Raw genomic sequence first — 7,994 nt, forward strand, 5'->3', positions numbered from 1 at the left:
TTGGGTTTTAAACGCCCCCAAAAAAAAGGGCTGATTGGCGTGCTTCAGGAAACCACTTCAAGAGCACGACCCGTTCTCCCTGGCATTGTCCCAGTTCCGCTGGGGCTCCTTTCTTGCAGAGTGGGTGCTTCAAGCCCTTGTCAAAGGGAAGAGGTTTACCGTTCGGTACTGCGCGTGCCACATCCGTGAAAGTCCGTCATTTAAAACGGGAAAATGTACATGAGAAAACCTTTTAAATTTATTTTAATTCATATAATAATGTAATAATAAGTACATAGAGAGAGCAACCTTGGGGTTTGTAACACATACACTTTTACTTAATGTACATCAGGAGAAATATACATCATTCAGTATACACATAATCCACATCAGGATTTTTCTGGAAACCTCTGGGTCCTTCAGTTCACTTTTATACCCGTGTCTCCCACAAACATACATCCACACACACCTACACACACACAAATACCTGTACACATACACATGTATCTTTACACACAAATACACACCACTCACTCAAACATGCACGCACATTACTGCACGCACACACCCACGCACGCAGGCACATACACACGCACACAGGCACACACACACGCACACAGGCACACACACACAGGGTCTTCTGTGTTTGAGTAACGCACAGAGGAGAGACAGAATCCCTGAGAACCTGAGGGAAGGAAGGATGGAAAAAGAGAGATGAACAACAGAGCGAAAGGTCGAGTGAGAGAGTGGGACTCTGGGACCTCGACACAAAAGTGCTGTCTGTGATTTAAACACTGCAAAATAAAACTCCCATCAGGGTCCGAGCAACTTCTAAAACAAGGAAACTGGGAAGTTTCTGAAATAAATAAATAAGTGAGCAGAATGAAGGGCTCTGTTTGGGCATCTGGAAGAGAGCAGAGGTGTTCTGGAATGCTCCGGGCGCTCTCCGTCCCCACCCCCGGCAACCGACTAGAGTCGTAACCGTTCTCAGTTGCCATGACAACCAACGAGGGGGGGTGGGTGGTGGGGCGGGCAGTCCAGTCCAGGTCAGTGCAGAACAGGGGGAGATATCTAACCTTGGCTCTTCACATTAAGCTCACGTCCAGTCTTTACGGGGTTGAGAAACAGAGAGACTAGCTTCCTGTACTACTGCAACAAAGACTGTCGCTCCAGCTCCAAGATCCGCGTGTCTTAAGGCCGAGCAGTTTTCCCACAGTCAGCCCGGACTGAACTGGTGATTATGCAGCCATAATGAGAGAGTTTATGGCAGTTACAGCCAGAGAGGGTGTCGGGGAGGGAGGGGGGGTACTGTTACTGAAGGGGGGGGGGGTTCCCTGCCCCCATCCCTTGCTGAATTTACTTTAGGAAAACGGGGTGGGGGGGGGGGGGGGAGAAATAAAGGAATTTGAAGGAAGACCAGATGGGTCTGCGATGCCATTTAAGCAAAACAGAGGAACACATGGTTAACAGCGGTTCTGAAAATGACCCACAAACCTCCTTCCCCCTGTCGCCTGGAGACTTAGTGCAGGGTGGAGACTGTGTGTGTGTGTGAGAGAGAGAGTGTGTGTGTGAGAGAGAGTGTGTGTGTGTGAGAGAGTGTGTGTGTGTGTGTGTGACAGAGTGTGTGTGTGTTTCTGTGTGTGTGTGTGCGTGTGAGAGAGAGTGTGTGTGTGAGAGAGAGAGTGTGTGTGTGTGTGTGTGTGAGAGAGAGAGTGAGTGTGTGTGTGTGTGTGTGTGTGTGAGTGTGTGTGTGTGTGTGTGTGAGAGAGTGTGTGTGTGTTTCTGTGTGTGTGTGTGCGTGTGAGAGAGTGAGTGTGTGTGTGTGTGTGTGTGACAGTGTGTGTGTGTGTGTGAGAGAGTGAGTGTGTGTGTGTGTGTGTGTGTGACAGTGTGTGTGTGTGTGTGAGAGAGTGAGTGAGTGTGTGTGTGTGACAGAGTGTGTGTGTGTGTGTGAGAGAGTGAGTGTGTGTGTGTGTGTGTGTGAGAGAGTGTGTGTGCGTGTGTGTGTGTGAGAGTGTGTGTGTGTTTCTGTGTGTGTATGTGTGTGTATGTATGTTTGAGTATGCATATGTGTGTGTGTGTATGTGTGTGTGAGGGAGAGAGAGAGTGTGTGTGTCTGTGTGTCTGTGTGTGTAAATGTTTGTGTGTTAATGTATGTGCCTGGTGTGTGTATGTATACGTGTGTGTGCCTGGTGTGTGTATGTGTGTGTGTGTGTGTGTGTGTGTGTGTGTGTACATGTGTGTGTGTGTGTGTGTGTACATGTGTGTGTGTGTGTGTGTGTGTGTATGTGTACATGTGTGTGTGTGTGTGTGTATGTGTACGTGTGTGTGTGTGTGTGTGTATGTATACGTGTGTGTGTGTGTGTGTGTGTGTGCGTGCAGTACTCTGGATTGTCTGGAGTCTGCAGGACTTCCTCTCTCTACAGAGTAATTTACTGAGAAAGGACCCTGGAGCCAGTGGGGCAGGGGGCAGGGGGGAGGGGGGGGGGAGGGGGAGGGGGTTCTGGTGGGACCACGCACAGACGGGCGTGCAATAAATAAATGCGTGAATGCATTCCTCCAGGCCAGCAGGGGGCAGGCCTTTTGTTATTTCCCTGGCATGTGTGAATGCTTGGCCTGAAGTTTGTGTTTAACATTCCGTAGCCAGTTTTCCCAAACGCATGGGAGCGGTTTGGACTCTGAGGATCTGTGGAGGATAGGGTGATCTGTGACGGGACAGGGGAGCTGGATTGCCCCTTCATTTTTTTGTCCTGGAGTGGGGGGAGGGGGGGGCATATCTGGGAACCGAACAGTTTCCCCAGCTCTCACCTAAAGGTGGGCAGAACTCTCAGAACTGAGGAGTCCATCACCGAAGAGTGGTGGAATTGATTTGATTGGGATCTGTCCATCTGGGTTCCATTTGGCTGAGTTTTATTGGGTTCCGTTTGGCTGAGTTGAGTTTTATTGGGTTCCGTATGGCTGAGTTGAGTTTTATTGGGTTCCTTTTGGCTGAGTTTGGTGCTTTGCAGCTGAATTCCACAGGGCAGCATAATGGCCTGGGAACTGCGCTGGTGATTCCGAGTTTGAAGGTTCTATTCCCAGGTAGGGGGGCAGCTGGGGGTTGGCTTCGTGTTTGCGGGGCGTTAGGGTGGGGTTAGGGTTGGGTTTGAGGGTGGGGTTAGGGTTGGGTTTGGGGGTGGGGTTAGGGTTGGGTTTGGGGGTGGGGTTAGGGTTAGAGTTGGGTTTGGGGGGGCAGTGGCCCCCCTCCTCAGTCACGCCGCGATGGGAAACATATTCAAGGCGCAGGTCACACGACAGAGGCAGCAACACGTGTGTCCCATTTACAGACCACGCTCAGCGCAACCGCGATCCACATTTTACTCTCTCTCTGTCTCTCTCTCTCCCTCCCTCTCTCCCTTTCTCTCCCCCCCTCTTTCTCTCTCCCTTTCTCTCCCCCTCTCTCCCTCTCTCTCCCTCTTTCTGAGCTACATTCTGTGGGAAAGGCGAGAGAGAGAGAGGTAGCAGTAGAGAATAGATTTCTTTTTTTCCCATCCCATTCATAGTAGCTGATCGTGGATCAGTAATAAAGTGTCACACTTGCTGGTTGGCAGTCAGCAGAAGGCTCTGGTTCAGCTGATCTGTGATCTGCCATAAAAGCCAAGACTCCCCACACTGACCTTTAAAAGATGACTCACAAGCTGAACCCACAGAAACAAGTGGCATGCCTAATTTTTCAGAGGGATATTTTTCTAATGAATGTGCCAGCCAGGCGTATATGTTCTGTACATGTGCTAATGAACACAAGCACTTCGGCACCCAGCCAGGCCAGACTCTCCTCAGCTAGATTTTTGTGTACGTTTTTTTTTTTTTTTTTCCATGAGTGAATTTGCATTTCAGTGAAATGTGATACACAGCTTTGAAGACTTGACCACAACATGTTTTTTTCGGAGTGGTGGAGGTGGGGTGGGGGTTGTGGATTGTGCCTGTCTTTGATGACCTTGCCCCATTAACCCTTTGTGCTCAGCAGGGATGGGGCAGGATGGGGTGGGGGGTGAATCCCCCTTACACACAGCCTGTTCTTACATTACCCTGCAGAGGTCCTGCACAGACCAGGACCCCCCCCCTCCCGAAATCTTGTTTTCTCTGGTGCAACTCTGATTCTCCTGGTTGCCGGGTGCAGGGCTGTCACACATGAGTACAGGAGTTAGCAATACACAGGAAATGACCATGACGAGCAGGACGCATATCCTGTCAGCTGAGAAGCTGGCCTGTGATTGGTTGGCTGGGCCAGGTTCAGCATTAATGGCCTTCGTGCAGACTGTTGGGGTGTTTGCAGTGCAGAGGGCTCCTCAGTAAACTGGCCAAATTCCAAATCTGGCCATCCGAACAACCCCCAGTTTAACTGGATTTAAAATCCAACCCTAACAGCATGAAGCATTAGATGAGCATTGCACCCTGGGAAATGTAGTGTGGAAGGCGCAGAGTGGTGTGGTTGTAGTCCAGCCCAGTATAAATGGAACAGGATGGAGCAGCATGGCTTTCTTTTCTAGTTCAAAGCCAGACAAACGTTAGCAGCTGGCTTCAGCTGTCCTGGGATTTTATTAAGAGCCTCTTTAAGTAAAACCACACATACAGGGTGTTATGCGCACACACACACACACACACACACACACACACACAGACACAGACACAGACACACACAGACACACTCACACACACAGACACACAGACACAGACACACTCACACACACACACACAGACACACACAGAAACACTCACACACACACACACACACTCACACACACACAGACATACAGACACACTCTCACACACACACACACACACACAGACACACTCACACACATATACTGGTGCATGCACATGGAGACATAAAATACATGTTGCCAGGTGATGCTTTTATGTTCTGGAGTGTGTAGGAGGAGGCTGCAGAATCAAGGGCACATTCTTCTTGTGATTTGACTCCTCCCGCCTGCAATGCATGCTGGGATCTGTATGCCAGCTGTCACCCTGACCAGGGGCCCAAGATTTCTCTCCTAGCGCGTGCCAGTGTAAGTAAAAAATTTCGCGTTTCTCAGCCCAAATGATGACATCATAAACCTTCAACCTGGAAGGACTGTGCTGTAATGTTTGAGGAATAAGCTCCCTAAAGGTCTTTGAACTTTCGCTGCCATATTAGCTGTGTTTTTTCACCATGGCAGCTGCGGTCATGTACTGTAGTTGTGTTTCCCTCTGTAAGGGCGGTGCCTCCTTTCATTCATTCATTCATTCATTCATTCCTGAGAGTACAGCATCGGTTTCCTCCCCCAGGGTGTCTGTCACTGTCAGCTGGAACACAGGAAGTCCCTGTAGCCCCCCCTCCCCCCTCGTGGGATGGTTCTGTGTCCCCCATCCTGTACCCTGCCCCTCCCCCGCCCTGCAGGGTGTGTCACAGCCCCCTCTGGGTCCTGCGTTCCTGTACCCTGCCCCTCCCCCCCCCTGCCTGCAGGGTGTGTCAGAGCCCCCCCCTCTGGGTCCTGCGTTCCTGTACCCTGCCCCTCCCCACCCCGCCCTGCCTGCAGGGTGTGTCACAGCCCCTCCCTCTGGGTCCTGTGTTCCTGTGGTTCTGCGTTTCGGGCGACGCCCTGACCTCCCAGCCAGAGCACGGCGCTCCCTGTGGAGCTGCTCCCCCTCTCCTGTCCTTGGCTTACACAGCTGCTGGGAGTGTGTGCGTGTGCGTGTGTGTGTGAGTGTGTGTGTGTGTGTGTGTGTGTGTGTGTGTGTGTGTGTGTGTGTGAGAGAGAGAGAGAGACTGTGCGTGTGTGTGTGTGTGTATATATATATGCATGTGTGCGAGTGAGTGTGTGTGTGTTACCTCTGTTAACCATGTTTCAGGAAACAAAATGACACATCAGATGTCAAATGTGATACAAATGTGAGATTTTGAGAGGCTGGGCCTTGTTTAAACAGAATAAATGTCTGTGTTTTTCAAGAAAATCTCAACATGTCAACGTGCCATACTCGAAGACTGCAGACTTCAAGCAGAGCATAGAGGGCCCTCTAGTGGACATTGTGTGTAAGTACCATTAAGAACGCTGCAGCGAATATAATGTTAAAAGTCTGACACAGAAAGTCATATGATTATTGCTCTCTTCAATTCTTTGTCTGTGAATTCAGAAATTCAGGAAGCGAATCAAGCCGACGCAGCCGGGCCAAACCTGTGACAGATGTGCTTTTATTTTAAAAGTCTGTACATTCAGAAGCGGCGCAATGGCGCTTCGCGAAGGACGAGACTCCACACACAGTGCGGAATGATCTCTGCTCAGTGACATCAGCGTTCATACTCAAATCAGCAATATTCATATCTACTCTCTAAGGCTGTGTGGCGGCCCCACACGATCCGCGGGTTCCATGAGACCGCAACGGCAGTTACGTTGCTTACGGGACAGCATGTCTGAGGTTTAAACGAAAGTTTAAATAGGAAGGAAAAACGGAAAAATTGCTTTAAGTACACCAACAGCAGGTAGTACTGTCGCTTCATAGCAAGAAGGCCCTGGGTTCGAGTCCTGGCCTGGGCCTTTCTGTGTGGAGTACTCCGGTTTCCTCCCACAGTCCAAAGACATGCAGGTAGGCCGACTGGAGACTCTAAATTGCTCATAGGTATGAGTGTGTGAGTGAATGGTGTGTGTGCCCTGCGATAGATTGGCGGCCTGTCCAGGGTGTATTCCTGCCTCTCGCCCAATGCATGCTGGGATTGGCTTCAGCACCCCCTGCGACCCCAAGCAGGTATAAGTGGGTTAGATAATGGATGGATGGATGGATGGAGAATCTGGGGTTCGTATCACAGGGGGAGCTGATTCTGTTCAGTATTTTTAAAAATCTCTCAAACGGGAACTATAATGCATTTAAACAATGTTTTGTTTTTTTTAATTCCCCAAATGGCAACCATATCTCAGTCTCAATGGTTGCTATTTCTCTTTTAAATTATGGTTTTTAAATCCCATGTGGGTTGGGGGGGGAGTGTTAAACACTGTGCTTTATCGAGTGGACAGTGAGAAAGAGAAGATGAAGGAAATGGACAGGTGAAGAGCATAACAGGTAAGGTGAAGGACAGGTGATGTGATTGGCAGGTGGGAGGGTTCCAGAAGGTGAAGGACAGGTGATGTGATTGGCAGGTGGGAGGGTTCCGTGTTCCAGCTGGGCACACCTGCGCCATCAGGGCAGCTTCAGCCAGCTCAGGTCATCCGATCTTTAAGGTGGGAAGGAAATAAATCACGAGAGTGAGGAACATTTCAGTGGTCAATGGCAGGCTTAATTACAGATCCTCCAAAAACAGAGCAGTATGTCCTATCCTTCAAGGCAAGATGTATCTAATGTAGATGATGTAGATGAATTCATGAAATACTTTATTAATTAAATTAATTACACATTTAACATGCTGATAATTAACAGAAAGCAGAGATACAGCAGGACAGTGATGGGCTCTTGTGGTTCTATAATGGTGTGGGAAGCAGGTGTCTTTAAAAGTGACAATGCCCACATCCACAGAGTATAAACAGCCACCCTGTGATTTAAAGACTGTGACAACCAGGTTATTTGTATGTCAAGGCCCTCTTAGTTTCCAGATCTGAACACAGCCTAGCATTTGTGGGATATTCCAGAAAAGACACTGGAGACAGCACTTTCCATCGACCAAGTGCCAGCCGATTTACTCTCCTGCGGAAGAGCTCTGCCGTGTTCCTACCACAGAATTCCAGACGGCAGTAGACTCTACGCCAGTATAACCCTCCCACACCAGCACCACTAAATAATGCTCTAAATGTAGATTCGTATGACCAACATCCATATAAAACCACACATGCTGTTGCAAAACATGATATATTTTTTTAAAGGCCATTACAGTCCTGACTGCATCAGTAAAAGGTGCTGTGGGTGAGAACAGGAAGTGAGGTAAGATGCAGGGTGAATATGAGGAAGTATGAACACACAATATGCCACACAGACTCTACTGGTACACAGGCTCCAGTGTCACTGAGAGA

The sequence above is a fragment of the Anguilla rostrata genome, chromosome 9, assembly GCF_018555375.3.
Source record: "Anguilla rostrata isolate EN2019 chromosome 9, ASM1855537v3, whole genome shotgun sequence".
Classification (NCBI taxonomy): Eukaryota; Metazoa; Chordata; class Actinopteri; order Anguilliformes; family Anguillidae; genus Anguilla; species Anguilla rostrata.